This window comes from Carcharhinus amblyrhynchos, chromosome 7 (genome assembly GCF_965287045.1).
Source record: "Carcharhinus amblyrhynchos chromosome 7, sCarAmb.v2.hapA, whole genome shotgun sequence".
NCBI lineage: Eukaryota > Metazoa > Chordata > Chondrichthyes > Carcharhiniformes > Carcharhinidae > Carcharhinus > Carcharhinus amblyrhynchos.
This window is the reverse complement of record NC_137330.1, coordinates 34,072,665-34,091,995: the sequence shown is the minus strand read 5'-3', so window position 1 is coordinate 34,091,995 and position 19,331 is coordinate 34,072,665. Positions and strand designations below refer to the sequence as shown.

Below are 19,331 nucleotides of genomic sequence, written 5' to 3'. Positions count from 1 at the left end.
CTACGGGGCCCATCTCCTTGGCACTGCCAGATGCCTGGTGGGCAATGCCAAAGTGCCCCCTGGACATTGCCATTTTTCTCCTTGAGCATTGCCAGGAGCCAGGCTGGCATTGCCTAGCTGACAATGCTGAGGGTGCACCTCCACCTTACCGCCGACCTCCTAGGGAGCCTCCATGACTCCCCCTTTACTTCAGCAGTGTCGGGTCACCAGCTCCCTGCTAGTGGTGAGCTGTTCTAAATCCCAATGGAGTGAAACACTCATGACTGGGCGGGTGGGGGCGGGTGGGGGGGGGGGGGGGGGGGGGCGGGATGGGAGGCCAGCGGCCCGGAGACTTCAGTGCTAGGCCTGCTAATAACATGCAAATCCTCATTTGAGGAAATTATGCAGCTCTGCGCCGAATTCTGGCACTCAGTGGGGAGCTTCTGCTCGAGTCTCCTGGCTGCTGTGAAAAATCTCCCCCACATTTTAGGATTTGGGAAGGTTTCAGCTGAGTTGAAATATAGTAATTGCATAGAAATTACAACATAGAAATAAGCCAATCAGCCCAAAAAGTTCACGTTGGTATTTATCCTCCCCACAAGTAGTCTTAGCCTGATGTGCCAGTCCTGTTCCAATATGTCTTTATTTCCTTTTCTTTGAATAAATCTAAGCTTTTTGTTTTATTCATTCGTGGGCTCTGGTGGTTGCTGGCTAAGCTAACATTGCTCTCGAAAAGGTGGTGAACTGCCTTCTTGAACCATTGCAGTCTACGTGATGTAGATACACCCACAGTGCTGTTAGAGAGGATGTTCCAGGATTTTGACCTAGCAACAGTGAATTAATGATGATATATTTCCAAGTCAAGATGGTGAGTGACTTGAAGGGGAATCTCCAGATGGTGGTGTTCCCATGTATCTGCCCTTGTCCTTCTAGATGGTAGCAGTTCTGGGTTTGGAAGGTGCTGTCTAAGGAGTCTTGGTTAGTTGTTACAATGCATTTTGTAGATGAAACACACTGCTGCCACTGTGCGTTAGTGGTGGTGGGAGTGAATGTTTGCGGATGGGGTGTCAATCAAGCTGGCTGTTTTGTCCTGAATGGCGTTAAGCTTGAGTGTTGCTGGAGCTACGTTTATCCAGGCAAGTAGAAAATATTACATCACACCCTTGATTTGTGCCTTGTAGTTGTTGAACAGGCTCTGGGCAATCAGGAGGCGAATTACTCACATCAGGGTTCCTAGCCTCTGATCTACCATTGTAGCCACAGCACTTATATGGCTGATCCAGTTGAGTTTCTGCTCAATGGTAATCCCCAGGGTATCAGTGGTGTGGTATTCAGTGATGGTAGTTCAGTTGGCTGAACAGCTGGTTTTTAATGCAGAGCGACACCAACAGCGGGGGTTCAATTCCCATGCCAGCTTTGGTAATTCATGGATGCCTGCCTGCCAAACTTTACTCCTACCACGAGGTGTGGTGCTCCTCAGGTTAAATCAACACCAGTCAGCTCTTCTCCTGAAAGGCAACTTATGTTCATCACAGATAATGCAACGTTACCTTGAATGTCAAGGAGTGATGGCTAGATTCTTTCTTCTTAGAGATGGTTTGGCACTTGTGTGGCATGAAAGTTACTTGCCACTACTTCAATATCTGAGGAATCACAAACAGTGCTGAACATTTTGCTGATAATTGCACACATTCCCTTTTCTAACTTTATAATGGAAGGAAGTTAATGGTGAAGCAGCTGAAGATGTTTTGCCTAGGACATTACCCTGAGCAAATCCTGCAATGATGTGCTGGAACGGAGATGATTGACCTGCAAAAATCACAATCTTTATGCTAGATATGACTTCAACCAGTTCCATACGAGTAATGTGTCCCACAGTCTCACAATTCTGATTTTCCTGTTCTTTGTCCTAAATCTTTCCATGCCATCATATACCAATGTTCCCTCAGATACTGGAACTATTTCTCTATTCCCCTCATCCTTTTTTGTTATTTTAAACACATTAAGTCATCTCTTAATCTGTTATTCATAAAGAAAGCGACTGTACAATTTTCTTTGCAACTGCATTTCATTATGCCGAATTTCCACCCGACTCTCTTCATTACTCCATCACTGTTCCTGCATTGTAGAGCCAAAAAACAAATATCCACCAGGTGAGCTAATAAAAATTCATCTTTCCCTCTCAACTTTTATTCGCCACCTCCTGCCAAAGTTCTCAAAGTTCCAAAATAAATTTAATCTTCTTTAATGGATACTTCACCCTTTTGTTGTTCTCCTCTTACCTACAATCAGCATTTAACAACAACTTGCATTTCTATTGCACCTGTTATGTCATAAAATGTCCTAAGGCATTTCATAGAGCAGTGTTAAAAAAGAAATTAACACCCAGTCACAAGAAGATAATAGGAGATGACTAATGCTTGGTCAAAGAAATAGATGCTCATCAAAATCTTAAAAGGTACAGGAAAAGTTCAAGAAGCAGACAGTTAGGGAGGGAATACCAGAGTTAAGGGCCTAGGCAGGTGGATGCAGTCAGTTATGGTGAAGCAATTAAAATCAGACATGCACAAGAAGCCAGAATTGGAGGAGGCAGTTATCTCGAAGGCTTGTAAAGCTCTAGGGGTTACAGAGATACTGAGGGGCAATGCCACAGAGGGATTTGAAAACAAGGATTAGAATTTTAAAGGTGAGATATTGATGAATCAGGAGTCAATGTAAGTCAGCATGCAGAAGAGCGATGGATGAACAGGACTTGGTGCAAGTCAGGAAATGGGCAGAGTTCCTGACCTGTACCTAGACCACTTCCAAAGTACTCAAGTCAACAGGTGAAAGATACAAGAGTGGACCAGAGAAACTTGCAACTAACATTCCCACATGTTTTGATTCCCATCCCCAGCCCAACATCATTTACTATGAGCAGCGAGACTGAGAACAGAAATTCTCCACGACTGGTAGGTGAGGATCCATGCCCCACCACTCCTGGAAGAGTTTGCTGGTTTAATTAAACCATAGATTTTTTTTCTGGGATTATCCATAGATACCATTTTTGCTAATGTTTCCTTGTTGAAATAGGCTACATTTCAACTTTTATGATTACACAATACTGCTTTGGACCATTTTAAAAATTTGTGTAGCTCATGAAGATGAGGAAGGACAGTGTCACAGAATGGAACTGTTCTTAGTTCACATATCCAGTGAAAGAATTAACCACTCTAACTGATGTACACAAGAACTGTTGGATTAAAAAAAAAGTAAGAACCAAAGAATTCACCTTTTACCATCTTAATAGTCATAAAATACAACAGCAAAAGTTGCTGACAATCCGTAGTAATAAATCTCACAAATCCCTCGCTAATTTTTACAGATGCACCTTTCTTAATGTACCATAGCTTGGTATGGCTCCTGCTCTGACCAAGACCATAAGAAACTGCAAAGGGTTGTGAACGTAGCCCAGTCCATCATGCAAACCAGCCTCCCTTCCACTGACTCGGTTTACACTTCCTGCTGCCTCGGAAAAGCAGCCAGCATAATTAAAGGCCCCACACACTCTGGACGTGTTCTCTTCCACCTTCTTCCGTTGGGAAAAAGATACAAAAATCTGAGAACATGTACCAAATGACTCAAAGACAGCTTCTCCCTGCTGCCACCAGGCTTCTGAATGGACCTACCATACATTAAGCTGATCTTTCTCTACACCCCATCGGTAACTGCAGCATTATATTGTGCATCCTCTCCCCAGTCTCTGACCTACTCTTTTAGCCACAGTACTTATGTGAGTGGTCCACTTAAGATCTGGTCAGTGGTAGCCACTCTGGATGTTGATAGTGGGAATTCAAAGATGGTGATGCCCTTGAATGTCAAGGGAAATGGTTAGTTTTTCTGCCACTGGAGATGGTCATTGCCTTTCATTTGTGTGGTGCAAATGTTACTTGCCACTTATGTTGTCTAGGTCATATTGCACATGGACATGGATTGCTTCAGTATCTGAGGACCTGCGAATGTAATTAGCAAACATCACCACCTCTGACCTTATGACAGAGGGAAGGTCATGAAGAAGTTGGGCTTACAACACTACCCTAAGGAACTCCTGCAGCGATATCCTGGGGCTTAGATAACTGGCCTCCAACAACCACAATCATCGTCCTCAAGGCTAGGTGCAACTCCAATCAGTTGAAACTTCTCCCTGATTCCAACTGATTTCAATTTTATTTGGGCTTCTTCATGCCACACTTTGTTAAAATCTGAATTGGTGTCGAGGGTACTTACCCTCCCATTACAGTGCAGATTCTCTGACCTGATCCGCAACTAGGATTCACCAGTTCTGCTGCTCTGAATGGAAATTTAGTTGAGCGCCAAATTCTCTGTTCTTGCAGGCAGTAGAAAATCTGGCCCTATGTCTGGAATTGAGCTCTTTCGTCCATGTTTGGATCAATGCTGTAATCAAACCATCAACCTGAATGTAAACTCTGCTTCTGTATCCATAGGTGTTGTCTAAGCTGCTAAGGATTTCCAGAATTGTTTAAGTTGGTAATGTAATAATTTTTAAGTAATGAAAATTGACAGAATTTGTTTGATACAATATATTTTTATTCCACATCCAATTATCCCTTCCAATACCTTCCAATTTAGATGTGAGTACTGTAAAGTTGTGGCATTTAACAGATACTGGTCATACCAACAGACTATTCAGAATGAGTGTTCTCAACCAGTGTCACGACTTTTAAGGATCCATGAGCAAATTTCAAACAAAAACAAAATGCTTGAAAATTTTAACAGGTCTGACAACATCTGTGAAGAGAGAATAGAGACAATGTTTCAAGATACATAGAATCCCTTTATCGGAGCCGATGGCAGTCTGTCCAGGAGTGAGCAGGCCCTCCTGATGGGCACAAATGCAGAAAGAGGTCCTTGATTGGCCAGTTAAGTGACTCAACTGTCCTCCTGGCTGGCAGCAAATCTGTCATCTTTGCTGCTGGTGGCAAAATGTCATGGCAGATAATAGGCACAAGGTCTATATAAGTTTTGCCAACATTCTTACCTCCGGGCTCAATTTCAAATTTCAAGCAAAAACATAAAATGCTGAAAAATCTCAACAAGTCTGACAGCATCTGTGGAGAGAGAATAGAGCCAATATTCCGTAGACATTGTCAGACCTGCTGAGATTTTCCAGACTTCTGTTTTTGTTTCAGATTCCACCATCTGCAACAATTTACTTTTAGCAAATTACAAGGGTATGCTGAAAATAAACAATGGAAACTCTTGTTTCATCTGTCATCTCAGTCTGCTGTCTTGCTGGTAAATGAACAATGTATAACTCCCACGGCTGCATTTGATGTGGCCACTCTTGTTTCTTTGGCGCTTTGACTTTGCATCACCCATTCAATCAATGCATCATTTACAGATAGGGCCAGGTTGGTGTTGTCAATGTGCTTCAGACATTGCTAATTAAGGTGACACACTGCACAGAGAGAGTTGATAAGAAAATAGGCTAACAGACCTCAACGTTCTCAGAACATACATAAGACTGAGTATATTGTGCAACGAGATAGGGTTAATTATGTTCTCACTGTGAATGTGCCCCTCGGTAGCAGAGATCATAATATGACTGAATTTTTCATTCAATGTTAGGGAGAGAAGTTTGGGTCTAAGGTTAGTATTTTAAACTTAAATGCGGGCAATTATAAGGGCATGAAAGCAGAGCTAGCTAAAGTGCACTAGCAAATTAGGTTAAGGTAAAGATCAAGAGAGATGCAGTGGCAGATATTTAAAGGGATATTTCAGAATTCACCGAAAAGATGAGAAAGAAAAATTCCAAGGGAAGAACACACCATATACGGTTAAGTAAAAAAGTTAAAGACAACAACAAATTTAAAGAACATCATAAATTGCACAAAGATGGGTGGCAGGTCAAAAGATTGGACAGAGCATTAAAAAAAAACATAGAATGAGTAAAAGATTAGTAAGGAGGGGAAAATAAAAATGAGAGAAAGCTAGCTAGAAACACAAACACAGATAGTAAGAATTTCTATCGATATTTTAAAGAGAGAAGTGTTAACAAAATGAGTGCTGGTCCTATAGAAAGTGAGTCGGGAGAAATAAGATGAAAAATAGGAGATGGCAGATGAATTAACAGGCATTTTGCACTGATCTTCACAACAGAGGATACAAGTGACACCTCAGAAATAGCTGTAAATCAGGGAATGGAAAAGAAGGAAGAACTCAATACAATTACAATCACCAAGTCCTGATGGACTTCATCCTAAGGTCTTAAAAGAAGTAGTTAATGACACAGTTGATGCATTGGTTTTAATTTTCCACAATTCCCTTGAAAGGTTCCATTAAGTTGGAAAATGGCAAATTTGTTCGAAAAGGGAGTGAGACAGAAAGCAGGAAACCACAGACAATTTGCATAACATCTGTCATAGGGAAAGTGTTAGAATCTATTATTAACAAGGCACTTCGAAAAATTCAGAGTCAACATAGTTTTGTGAAAAGGAAATCATGTTTAAGTAATGCTGCTCAAACAGGAGGGGCTGAATAAGCTATTCCTGCTCATAATTCATATATGCATGGTCATAAATCTCTTAAATACTTAGTGAAACTACCTTTGAATCGCAGATAGCAGAGTCTCAGGAAGTAAAAACAAGGTGAAGCATGGGTAGAAAATAGCAACAGGGAGAAAAAGAATGAAAAACAGCACTGATAAAAGCCAACTAGGAGAAAGAAAATTTGCAAAGGTAGGTGTCAAAAGCAGCACGGAGGAAACAAGAAATGCACCCAGCGTAAGCAAACAAATTAATAAAAACAAATTTGGTGTTAACAAATTTTGTGTGGTTAAATGTGTCTGTACATGAGCAAAAATAAAGAACAGTAACAATTTCAGTATCTACGCTTCTTTGTGTGCATTTATATTCGTGTGCATACAGAAAATAAAGCCAAAATGAAGGAAGAAAGGTTGAAATCATGATAGAATGGCAGTTAAATGTCAGATGGTGATTAGCACAAGTTTTAGTCACACCGTAACAAGACCTGAAAAATAGGCCTGTTACAGATGTAATTGTGTACATCACTTTCAGCTTTCATGGCCCTAAAACACTGATTAATGTGAAATTGAGAAGCGATCACAATTGCCTAGTTCAATTTTCAAATCATTCAATTTCACTCACGCAGATAAGCACATTATTATAGGTCACATCGTCTTTTTTTAACTGCTCGTATTTAGCCAGTGTAAGCAATGGGAAAAATAAATTTTAAATATTTTATCTTAATATCTCAGAGCAAAAATAATTTTGTAACACCACTATATTTTGATTACATTGGTTTCCATCAAAATTATTGAGGGCAGAAAGGAGAGGAATCAAATATAGCCCAAGGATATCACAAAGTATATAAGCACTGCGACAGAGTAAGACTTAAAGTCTGCAAGCACCTTAGTTGAAGCACCAAATGCTACTTCAGCAGATTTCAGGTTTTGTGCAGATGAACATAACAGATTACAGTTTCAACAAAATGGTATGCCCTTTAGTTAATACTTCTCAATAGATTTTTGGTAATTCAATTTTGATTTTGTACATCTACAAAATATTGAAGCAACTCATACGTTTACATTCATAGGGATATTTAATGTTACACTCATATGCCAACAAAGTTCAACTAGGCTACATTAATTGATGTTCACCATATTGAGAAACATTTCAGTATGATTGGGTGCAGATGTTAAGTATTGCAGTGCATGGGTCATCGCATGACAATCTGAACCTCAAAAGTCCCACTCACTTAATTTTAGGACTGGGGAAACAGTAACTTCTCACTTTTCCTAATTGGAAGTTCCAATTTCCCCTTTTGTCACAGAAAGAGAGATTCTTTGAAAAAAAAACAAACCCAGAGTGAAAATGAGCAAGAAAATTGAATTGGAAAATAAACAGGTGAACAAAACACAGCAAAGACAACAAAGGAGATAGTCTATTTTGGCACTGAAATTAACTTAAGCAGTAGAATACTAACATCAATATACCCCATTAGAAATTCTATTATTGCTATAACACTCTTGTTCAATGGAATTTGTTTTATACTGCCACTGATTGCAATTGGCCCTTTAAGTTTAAAGTCCAGAAGCGTTGCAATTGTGTCACTGGGGAAATTTCCAGGGCTACTTACATTTGTATAACATTACTGCGTAAGAATAATTTTTAAGCCCTGTAATTTCCAATAATTAACTCTAAGGCATGCTTACATGAAGGTAGTTATATCAAATTGTGGCTTGCAAGTACCAAGTACTCTGCTTTGGAACTTATCAAAATAATCCATCATCTTGGTCAACCCCCTCACACCTCCCCCTCCTCCTCACATGTCCTTCTACTCACACATACCATCACACTTATTATTCCCTAATTAGGTACTTTAGAGAAATTTTAGCAGTGCCAAAGCACAAACATATTAATGTTTGACGAGCGACAAATTTTAGGTTCATGTGGTGGAATTTCCCCAGTGCACAATGCATGAAGAAAAATTTCCACTGAACACTAAATTACTGTTGCTCCTTTTTATACAGAGCATATATCAGTGCACACAATTTATAATTGCTAATAACAAAATCAGAATCACCCACATGACTATCAAAAATGAAAGGGAGAAAAGGGAAAGAAAAACAAATGATAGAGAGAATGTTAGATATAATATTGTTATCTTTCAGAAATTGTTTGGATATAGTACCCACAGCGATCCTGCTTTATGTTTCTGTAAGCCAGGTTGTTGGCAACACAAGAGATATTACTTTCATATTACTGCCACTAGTGTCACCTCCAGGTACACAAGTCTTACCCAGTCAAACCACTTCAGATTACTAGCCTATATTCATCCTACTGTTGCTGGTGATTTGACCTCGATCACAGGCATGGCTGTGCCATGACATTAAATAACATTACAATGCAAATACAAAACACTGGGCTGCCTTGGCACCTGTTCTGGCACATGCTTGAATTTCATTTAAAACTCACGAACATGACACGAATCAATCTCCTGTGGTATCATCATAGAATGGGAAAACTTGCTGGTTAATAATAATTTTGGCTATAAAAAAATTGACAAAAAAAAGTTACATGAGGTAAGAAGAGGGATTTAAAACTTCTGGATGTCCCAAAGCATTCTACAGCCCATGAAGTACTCGGAAGTGTAGTCACTGTTGTAATGTGAGACATCTAGGAGCCAAATTTGCCCTATTAGTCATATGCCCTACAAATAGCAATAAGGTAAAGGTCAGGTAAACTGTTCTAATGATGTTGGTTGAATGATAAATATTGACTCAGATACTTTCCTGTTCTTCTCATAGTGAAAGAATCTTTTACATCCACCTGAGGGGGAAGATGGGGTTTTGTTTTAGCATCTGATATTACAGGAGCTGTGACAAAATGTGAACTCTATACTCTCAATTTTTAACATTTATTGATAGAAAGAATCTACATGAGGCCCAGAAGTAGGTCACTTAATGTCTCAAAGCTTCCCTGTCATTCAGTTAGATCATGCTTGTCCAATTCACAGTCCACAGGCTCCTCAATGTGGTCCCTGGATTGAAAGTTCCCAGTAAGAAGGGTCAGCAAGATTGAAGATTTCTGCGGGAGACTGCTATTCCAATCATAATCTGTTTCTCTCCTATGTTTTCTGCTGATAGTGAGTTTCTTCAGGGTTGAGTCTAAGCAGCAAACGCAGACTGTGATCGGAGAGCAGTGAACACTGTTGTCTACTTGTGTGGAGATGGAGTGACAGAATCCCTGATGCTTTCCCGTGGCTCCAGCTGCCTTTCTACTGTTCTGGCCCCTTTGACCCACCTTTGGTTACTTTCCCCAAGCTCCCGGTGCTTTGGCCGCTTTCCCTCAGTTGCAGTCCCTTGGACCAGGCTCTCGCCGCTTTCCTCCAGCTCTCCTGGCATCACTCACCGCTCTCTGCGTGTCCCTAAATTTTGTGAGGATGGACGAGTGAGGGTATGTGGGTGAGAAAGTGAGCGGGTGGGTGAATGAGTGAGTGAGTGTGGATGAGGGTCAGTGAATAAGTAAGTGTGAATGAGGGTGGGTGAGTGAGTGAAAGAATGGAGGTGAGTGAGTGTGGATGAAGGTGAGTGATTGAATGAAATACTGACGTGAGCATGTGGATTAGGGTGGGTGAGTGAATTTGGGTGAGTGTGTATGCGCGTTAGGATGGGTGAGAGCTGGAGAGAGCAGGTGATGGTTTAGGCACAATGTTCCCTGAACCATGCAGTCAATGGATTTTCAACTAAGATTATCTATTTCAGTATGACCCAATTTGTCTTGACAAAAATCTGTTTTGAACATCTATCCATATGGATTACTGACATCATTTTTACTGTAAATATCCAGTCTAGATAACTGACTGATATAATGTTTACAATTATAGCCCATCCAAATACAGGACGGATTTTCCTGATTATAATTCTAATTATGTGGTGTATGTTTTTGAGGGATGAGTGTCTGCATGAGAGGGGGATGAGTGTGTGCGTGAAAGAGAGGAGGTGAGCGTGTATATGTGTGTGAGGGAGCGAAGGTGAATTGTACGTCTGAGAGAGGGGTGTGCATGCGTGCATGTGTGTGTGTGTGTGTGTGTGCACGCACGTGTGAAAGAGGTAAGTGTTTGTCTGTGTGTATGAGGGAGAGAAAGAGATGGTGAGAGGGTGGGGTCTGTGTCTGGCTCACTCCCAGGGTTCTTATTCACCCTCACCCCTACACACCAACAGGCACTCTCACAGTAGTGCGGGTGAGTAAGTGAGCACCTTAAAACCGGGACTGGAAACTTTCCGACCATTCATGCTGATGGGATTTTCTAGTCCCACCAATGGTGCACTCCATCGCGGGTTTCATGGCGGCGAGGGGTGCATTCAACAGGAAACCTCTTCGACGATGATGGGACAGCAGATCCTGCCAATGGCCAATGGCAGGCAGCCTCCGCAAAACACATGGCAGGTTACAAGGAAAAATCAAACCCTGGGAGTGAACTGAACACTCGGTCACACTTTCATACTATAATGATTATATTTATTTATTACTCATTTTCTACAATTATTAATTTGTGACTTTTTTACTCAGCAAGTTGTTTCTTTTCACATATCAGCTTTTGAAATCCATGTCTAATGCTGTGCCAAACCTTACGTTCCTGAAATTTGCTTATCAGCCCCTGGAGTGCGAGAAAAATTGAAATGTAGTCCCCCACATGAAAAGCTGTGGACAGGCTGAGTTAGATCATGGTTGAAGTGTAGCTCAATACTTGTGCTCATAGCCCATGTTGATACCCTTACCAAAGAAAATCCACCTGATTACTCTGCACTCCTATACATTATTTGCAGCAAATCAATTGGAAAGGCACAGATTTTGACATTTTTAATTATTAATTTAGGGTATGTGATTATAATTTATTTCTCATCCTAATTGTGCTTGAGAAGGTGTTGGTGAGTTACCTTTGTTCCCAGCTGCAGTCTCTCTAGTGAAGGTACTCTCAAAGTGTAGTAGGGAATTCTGGGATCTTGACTCAGCTACAATGAAGAAATGGTGATATAATTCCAAGTCAGGATGGTGTATGGTATGGAGGGGAAAATAGAGGTGCTTCTTGCCTTTGCCCTTTTACTAGGCTATGCTATTAAAGTTCCACAACTTACAGGAGGATGAACCTAGAGCGAAAGTGGGATTATGCTGGATAACTGTTTTTCTGCCGGCAGAGATAGAATGGGGAAAATGGCCCCCTTCTATGTCATGCATTTACTATATTTTATGTGGTGGATGCCCAGCGGTGCCAATGAAAGAGTTGCTACCTTGTAGATAGCACACTCTGCATCCAGATTTTGCCTTTGGTGGAGGGAGTGAAAATTAAGATGCAGGATAGGATGCTGATCAAGGCAGCTGCTTTGTCCTAGATAATTTTGAACTTTGAGTATTGCTGGAGTGGCATCATCCAGGCTTGTAAAAGGTATTCACCACACTCATGACTTATGCCTTGTAGTTGGTGAAAAGGTTTTGGGGAGCCAGGTGAGTCACTTGCTGTAGAACATCCAACCTCTGAACTCTCAATTTCCATTGTAGTTATGCTGCAGGCCCAGTTAAAGTTTTGGACACCAGTGACACCTGAGATTTTAATGGCGGGGAATTTAACAATGGTACTGCCCTTGGGATCAAGTGAAGGTGGTTAGATTATACTCTTGTTGGAGCTGGTCATCTCCTGGCAAACACGTGGCACAAATGATACTTGCCACTTATTACTCCAAGCCTGGAATGAGTTCAGGTCTTGCAACAAGTGGGCATTGACTGCTTATTTATCTGAGGAATTGTGAATGGAACTGAACTTTGTGCAATCATTGGAAAACATCCCCACTTCTGGCTTTGAGATGGAAGGAAGCAGCTGATATGGTTAGGCCTAGGATACTGCTCTGACAAACTCATGCATCAGTAGGGTGGAGATGTTTGGGTTCCAGCACACAAATTACAAAAAGTAGCATCCAATAAGTTTCAATTTGAAATGGCAGCAGCTAATGTAAACAGAAGAGCATGATATTCAAATGACCTGCCTTCCTGTGACACCATTTTTCATGTAAAGCAGTTTTACAATCCAGTTTGCATTCTCGTTATATTCGGATTTTCAGGCAACATTTGCAACCAAAGTAGCATGAATACTGCAAGAAAGTGCTGTTGCAGAGCGAACAAATTTATCAACTGGCCATATGTAGCAAGACCTCAACAATATTCAGGCTTGAGCTTTTAAGTGGCAAGTAACATTCATGTCACAAAATGCCACCAGATAGTGACTATTTCCAACAAAAGAGAATCTAACCATCTCCCCTTGACATTCAGTGGCATTATTATTGCTGAGCACTCCCCTACCCTCCCATCAACATTTGGGGTGGGTTACTATTGACCAGAAACTAAACTAGCCATACAAATACAGTGGCTACTAGAGCAGGGAGAGGCTGGAAATTCTATAACAAGTCACTTACTGACTCCCCAATGCCTGTCCACCAACTACAAAAGGCACAAGTCAGGCATGTGCTGGAATACTCACCACTTGCCTGGATAAGTGAAGCTCCAACAACACAAGAGCCTCAACATCATTCAGGACAAAGCAGCCCACTTGATTGGTACTCCATCCCCATCCACTCTCTCCATTACCGATGCACAGTGACAGTACTGTGTACTATGTACAATTTTGCACTGCAGCAACTCAAGTAGGCTAATTTGACAGTACCTTCTAAACCCACAACCTCTATCATCTAGAAGGACAAGGCCAGCAGATGCACTGAAACACCACCATCTGCAAGTTCCCCTGCAAGACACACACCATTCTGATTCAAAAATATATTGCCATTCCATTACTGTCATTGGAACTCCCTTCCTAATGACACGGGTGTACCTACATCACATGAACTGCAATGGTTGAAAATGCCAAATCACCACCATCTTCTTAAAGCTATGTGCAATAAATGCTGGCCTACTAGCAGTGCCAACATCCCATGTTTTCCAAATTGACAGTATTTAGTCAACTGTGTTTGACTCAATTTAACTCCAGTTCACTAACAACATGACACAATTCAATTAGTGCACTGGTGTTGCCCTTTGCACCTTTGAGTTTTAAAATTACCATACGTTGCAACAGTAGGTACTGATCAAATTATCATCGCTGTATAGGTTGCCCCCAAGATTCAGAGCACGATTGTATATAAATGATGTATGACATGCTTGTTAGCCAATGCACAGTGGTGCTTTGAGCTTCCAAATTAGTCAGAGCATGAATCTATAGTAATCTATAAACTCTGTCTTGGTCATAATTGAGGATGCATTGCTCAGTGTCCTTACACAAGCAAGAACTAACAAGCGTGTTAAAATTTACAGGATAGTAAATGATCTGGCACTTCAATGTAAGAAATGAAACTTATTAGAAATCCTCCCACTCCCATTCTTGATTTTCACTGAGTGACGTTTGAAATTCACTTATCTTCCAATCCCTCTCATAATGCGTTGCACCTCAAATCTTGTCTTGTATACTTTCTCATTTGTCTTCTGACTCTGAACTTATCTACATTCACCAATTAGTGGCACAACCTTTGGCAACCATGGGCCCAGTCTCAAACTCCCAAAACGAATCTTCCCCCAGAATTTCCACCGCTTTCCCACTTTAAAAGTCTTCTCAAAATCCATGATTTTGACCACTCATTCTAATGCGCTCCCATTATATCCATTTAAGGTACGATTTTTTTTACACTGAAGAGGCCATAAAATTAAGTTGTTGCCCCTGCCTGGACTTACACTTTAAGATACCCAGCGACAATTTGTCTGTTGAGTAATAACCTGATGCTGCCCCTTCAGAATATTAAGATAGATTTACTTTTGAAAAAGTGGTCCTTGCAATGAAACAATGTGAATGAATTTAAATATTAAAATTCACACCATGAAGTTCTTTGCAGCTTACTGAATGTTTAATATTAATTACCTCTCTTGAAAAGCAAATTTTGCGCAATACCGCCAAACCATATTCCTAAATGTGTATTTATTTAACGTGTAAAAAACCCTACAGAATTTGACAAACTCAATACATACACCATGATCTACAAGCTTAATCTACATCTTCGTAGCTTACACAGAAAAAACAAGCAGCATAAATCACGTTATTTTCAGTGAAAGGCTGGTTTGTATTAGTGGAAACAAAGAACAAAATCAGAAAGGCACTAACTAGCAATGCTATTTTTTGTGGTGCTTGGGATGGCGGAGACCAAATCTATCAAGTGTGCCATCTAAAGGCTCGTTTTTAACAAGGATTTGTCACCCGGCATCACGATCGCAATTCCAAGCTAAAAACAGAATCATTTTTACAACGTACAGTCATTTCCGTAAATAACGCACTCGGCGCATTCTTTTTTGCTTAAACGAAAATATGTAGCCGGAGAGAAACGTTCCAAGTAATCTAGTTACTCTGAGGCACAGCCACCACCTCTTTATCGTTTAGCAGACGTTGCCATTGAGGTACAATCGCTGCCAACGTTGGGGTGACAAGGGACAAATGGGGAAGCATTTCCTTTATACCAGTTTCGTCCTCCCTCCCTCTAATCTTAACTCAGTGGCGATACTGTGCCAGGAACTAACGTGTTACCAAGGCGGCTTCGACTGGTTCGACGAGATCCCGGTGCCGGGGGTGGGTGAATACAATACAATCAGGTTGCAGTCCCCGTGGTGATAAAAGAAATGGTGCCACATTCCGGGCCACTTGGGCGACAAAGTTGGCTGATTGCAGAGGAAGGGGGCAACGAGGGCGGGTCGGTACACTAAATTATTTCGGATTCCCCATCCCAACTCAGCACCTTGCATGCACATACATGTTAAAAAAACGCAACACCCACCTTTGTCTCTTTGGTGAGGTTCAATTGCAAAACCTGTCGAGACAGAAGCTGTCCAGGAAGGCGTTGTTGTGTATTTTCCTCCCTTCCTCCTTACTTTTTTTCCTCTCTTTCCCTTCTCCACTGCCCATGCAAACTCGAGTTTTTTTTTAAAATATCCTTTTTTGGTTCCTTCCCTTATTGTTTCGAAAGGTGGCAGCGGCTGCATCCGGCAGTGCAAAAGCCGCCACACCGATGGCACTGTGTGGGCTGTGCGTCACTGGCAGCAGCAGCAGCAGCAGCAGCGCCAGCCCAGCCCGCCCACACCCCCCTCCTTGGGCTGAGCTTGCTACAGCGCCGGCCAATGAAACCCCGGCCAACACACACAGCGCGAGGCCACAGAGCGGGGACAATCGGAATGGAACGCCGGGTGAACCGTTGCTAGGAGGCGCTCGGTGTAGCGAGCCCGCCGCTGATGAGCAGCTGTCACTTCGCTGCGGGCTCGTGTATCCTCCCCGCGGCACTCGTGTTACTGTTGCCATTGATTGCGGCTTTGAACAGCTGCATTCTCCCCTCCCAATGATAATACCTCCCCCGCCCACCCCGCCCCACACATCGTCACTAACACCAGTCCCGTCGTGTTCAGTGCGCGGGAATTAATGCATTACCGTGTTCAGGCAACAGAATGAATGAGGACTGGATTTTCCTTTATTCATTCAGAAGTTGTGGGTAAGGCCAGCAGTTTGTCGCCTGCCCCCCGATTGCCCTTGGGAAGCTGGTGGCCAGCAGCAAACTTCTTGCACCGCTGCCGTCCCTGGTGTTGTCGATACCACAATGCTGCTCAGGGTGCCAGTTTCGAGGGATTTCGACCCAGGCACAGTTAAGAAGCTGAGATGCCTTTCCAAGGCAGGATGCTGTATGACCTGAGGGGATCGTGTAAGGCATTAGTGTTCCCATGCATCTGCTGCCTTTGTTCTTTCAGATGGTAGAGGTCATGGGTTTGGAAGTTGTTGAAATATCCTTGGGGAGTTGCTGTGGTGCATCTTGTAGATGGTGTACACTGCTGCCACAGCATTTTGGGGATGCAGAGATCTTTAAAGAAGTAAATAGGATGTCAGTCAAGTGGGGTCAGACTTCTTAAATGTTGTTGGAGCTGCAGTCATAAGAAATAGGAGCAGGAGTAGGCCATCTAGCCCTTTGAGCCTGCCCTGCTATTCAATAAGATCATGGCTGATCTGAAGTGAATCAGTTCCGCTTTCTCCCCATAACCCTTAATTCCCTTGTCTATCAGAAACCTATCTACCTGTGACTTAAATATATTTAACGAGGTAGCCTCCACCACTTCAATGGGCAGAGAATTCCAGAGATTCACCACCCTTTGAGTGAAGAAGTTCCTCCTCAACTCTGTTCTAAACTGCCCTCCCCTTATTTTGAGGCTGTGCCCTCTAGTTCTTCTATCCTTTCTAAGCGGGAAGAATCTCTCTACCTCTACTCTATCTAGCCCCTTCATTACCTTGTAAGTCTCTATAAGATTCCCCCCTCAGCCTTCTAAATTCTTACGAGTACAGACCCAGTCTATTCAATCTATCTTCATAAGCTAATCCCCTCATCTCTGGTATCAGCCTGGTGAACCTTCTGTGTGCTCCCTCCAAGGCCAACATATCCTTTTGCAAATACGGGGACCAAACCTGCACACAGTACTCCAATTGCAGCCTCACCAGTGCCCTGTACTGTTGCAGCAAGACCTCCCTGCTTTTATATTTGATCCCCCTCGCTATAAAGGCCAATATTCCATTTGCCTTCTTGATCACCTGCTGCACCTGCAGACTGGGTTTTTGCAATTCGTGCACAAGGACCCCCAGGTCCCTCTGCACAGTAGCATGCTGCAGCTTTTCACCCTTTAAATAATAATCCCTCCTACTATTATTTCTACCAAAGTGGATGACCTCACATTTGCCAACGTTATACTCCATCTGCCAGGTTCTTGCCCACTCTCTCAGCCTATCCAGATCTCTCTGCAGACTTTCCGTGCCTTCCACACAATTTGCTTTTCCACTCATCTTCGTGTCATCAGCAAATTTTGTTACTCTACACTCGGCCCCCTCCTCCAGATCGTCTGTGTAAATGGTAAACAGTTGAGGCCCCAGCACCGATCCCTGCGGCACTCCACTAGTCACCAACTGCCAATCAGAAAAGCATCCATTGATTCCAACTCTCTGTTTCCTGTTAGATAACCAATCCTCAATCCACGCCAACACCTTACCCCCAACTCGGTGCACTCTAACCTTCTGCAGCAACCTTTTGTGAGGCACCTTATCGAACGCCTTCTGGAAATCTAAAAACACCACACCCACCGGTTCCCGTCTATCTACCACACTAGTCACATCCTCATAGAAATCCAATAAATTCGTTAAATACGACTTCCCCTTCATGAATCCATGCTGTGTCTGCTTGATCAAGCTGTTCTTTTCTAGGTGTCTTGCTATTTCCTCTTTGATGATGGATTCTAGCATTTTTCCAACTACGGACGTTAAGCTAACTGGCCTATAATTCCCTGCCTTTTGTCTGCTACCTTATTTAAACAGCGGCGTAACATTAGCCGTTTTCCAATCTTCCGGTGCTTCCCCAGAGTCCAGTGAATTTTGATAAATAATTACTAAGGCATCTGCTATCACCTCTGTCATTTCTTTCAGAACCCTGGGATGCATTTTATCCAGTCCCGGGGACTTGTCTATCAAGCACTACCTCTCTAGTGACAGTGATTGCTTTAAGGACCTCATTTCCTACCATCCTTCTATCTTTAATGTTTGGCAAGCTATTTGTGTACTCCTCCGTGAAGACCAACACAAAAACTTATTTAAAGCCTCAGCCATTTCCTTGTTACCCACCACTAAATCCCCCCTATCATACTCCAAGGGTCTAACATTCACTCTAGCCAGTCTCTTCTTTATATAGTTGTAAAGATATATAAAGTCATCCAGGCAATGTATAGGATTCCATCACACTTGTGATTTGTGCTTTGTCGATTGGTGGACAGACTTTGGCCAGTCCTGATATGGGCTACTGGCAGCAGAATTCCCAGCCCTGACTTGTTGTTGTAGCCATGATATTTACATATCTGGTCCTATTAGGTTTCAGATTAATGGGTAACCTCCAGGATATGATGGTAGAGGATTCAGCCCTGGTATTACCACTGAATATTAAGGGTAGATGGTTAGGTACTTTTGTTGGAGATGGTCATTTCATGACACTTATGTAGCATTAATGTAATTTGCCATATGTCACCCCAAACCTTAATACTATTTAGGTCTTGATGAATGCAAACACAAACTGTCTCAGTACCTGAGGAATTGTGATTAGTCCTGCAAGTATTAGCAAATATCCCAATTTCTAACCTTATGCAGCAGGAAAGTTCATTCTGAAAAGCTGGAGATGGTTGGGCCCAGGAGATAACCCTGAGGAACTCCTGCAGCAATGTCCTGGGGCTGTGATATTGGTGCTTTGGGCCAGGTATAACTGTATCAAATGGAAAGTCTTACTGATTCCACTGACTTCAAATTTGCTAGGGTCCCCTAAAGCAAAACTTAGTCAAATACTGCCACAATGTCAAAGGCAATCACACTCACCTCACCTCTGGAATTTAGCTCTTTTCAGAGAGTTGATCTTGAGAGAGATCTGAAGGAATGTCTGTGCTTTTGGAGTTGCCGGATGATCAGTGCTGGCTCTTGGAGTGGGTCAACTTGAAAAAGACTGAGGGGCAGATTTTCATACCTATTTGCACCCAAATTAAATATATGACCTTAAGAGAATGTGGAATCTTACGTGCAATTACAATATGCCCAAAACTTTTAATCCCTTCAGCTATAAAAAATACATGGAACATACAGTGCAAAAATAAATCATTTCACCCAACTCATCCATCCCAGTGTGTATGTCACATGAGCACTTCACCAGACTGCAACTAAACCTATCCTATCAAATATCATTTTTTCCT

At 42.1% G+C, this 19,331-nt stretch overlaps 1 protein-coding gene across 9 annotated transcripts in view; it reads right to left on the bottom strand.

Annotated features, from left to right (window-relative positions):
- Positions 1 to 15,608, bottom strand: part of LOC145344862 (putative E3 ubiquitin-protein ligase RNF144A-A) — a 74,885-nt gene extending 59,277 nt beyond the window's left edge. For 8 of the 9 annotated variants that reach the window (XR_013886994.1, XR_013886995.1, XR_013886996.1 and 5 more), the window contains exon 1: positions 15,362 to 15,608. The gene's annotated coding sequence lies outside the window, so the exon portion shown is untranslated. Of the gene's footprint in view, positions 1 to 15,114; positions 15,149 to 15,361 lie in introns of those variants that run through there. The other variant, XM_080192115.1, reaches the window with a different exon arrangement.
- Positions 15,609 to 19,331: the final 3,723 nt, after the last annotated feature.